The following is a 1173-nucleotide window of genomic DNA, read 5'->3' on the forward strand; positions in this document are numbered from 1 at the left end:
GAAGTCTGGTAAATTGATGCCTCCCAATCTGTTTCTTTTGCTTAAGATTGCTTTTGCTATATACAGGGTCTTCTCTGGTTCTGTATGTAGCATAGAATTATTTTTTCTAGATCTATGAAAAATAATGTTGGTATTTTAATAGGGATTGCATTGAATCTGTAGATCACTTTGGGTAGTATAGACATTTTAACAATATTGATTCTGCTGATTGAGAAAGAAATGGAATTCCTGAACAGACCAATATCAAGTACTAAAATTGAAACAGCAATAAAAAACCTTCCTAAAAATAAAAGTCCTTGACCAGACGGTTTCACACCAGAATTTTACCAGACCTGCAAAGTAGAACTAGTGCCTATTCTGCAGAAATTATTCCACAACATCAAGAAGGAAGGAATCATCCCCAACACATTTTTGAAGTCAATGTCATCCTGATACCCAAACCAGGAAAGGACGCAACAAAAAAAGAAAACTACAGACTAATATCACTTACGAATATAGATGCAAAAATTCTCAACAAAAACCTAGCAAACCATATTCTGATGTTTATCAGGAAAATAATCCATCATGGCCCAGTGGGCTTCATCCCAGAGATGCAGGGTTGGTTCAACATATGCAAATCTATAAACGTAATTCACCACATAAATATAAGCAAAAACAAAGACCATATGATCTTAATAGATGCAGAAAAAGCATTCAACAAAATTCAGCATGCTTTTATGATAAGAATGCTTAACAAAATAGCGATAGACGGGACTTACCTAAAAATCATACAAGTCATATATGACAAACCCACATCCAACATCATCTTGAATGGGGAAAAATTGAAAGCATTCCCACTTAGAACTGGAATCAGACAAGGTTGCCCTTTATCCTTGCTTCTATTCAACATTGTGCTGGAAGTCCTAGCCAGAGCAATCAGATAAGAGAAGGAAATCAAGGGCATCCAAGTGTTGGCAGAGAGGTCAAACTATCGCTCTTTGCTGATGATATGATCGTATATCTACAAAACCCAAAAGATTCTACCATGAGACTACTGGAATTGATAAACAAATTCAGCAATGTCTCAGGTTACAAAATCAATGTACACAAATCAGTAGCATTCCTATATGCTATCAACAGTCAAACTGAGAACCAAATCAAAGAGTCAATACCCTTCACAATAGCAACAAAGAA

Source organism: Propithecus coquereli, unplaced genomic scaffold (assembly GCF_000956105.1).
Source record: "Propithecus coquereli isolate 6110/MARCELLA unplaced genomic scaffold, Pcoq_1.0 Scaffold255, whole genome shotgun sequence".
In the NCBI taxonomy this organism is placed as follows: Eukaryota; Metazoa; Chordata; class Mammalia; order Primates; family Indriidae; genus Propithecus; species Propithecus coquereli.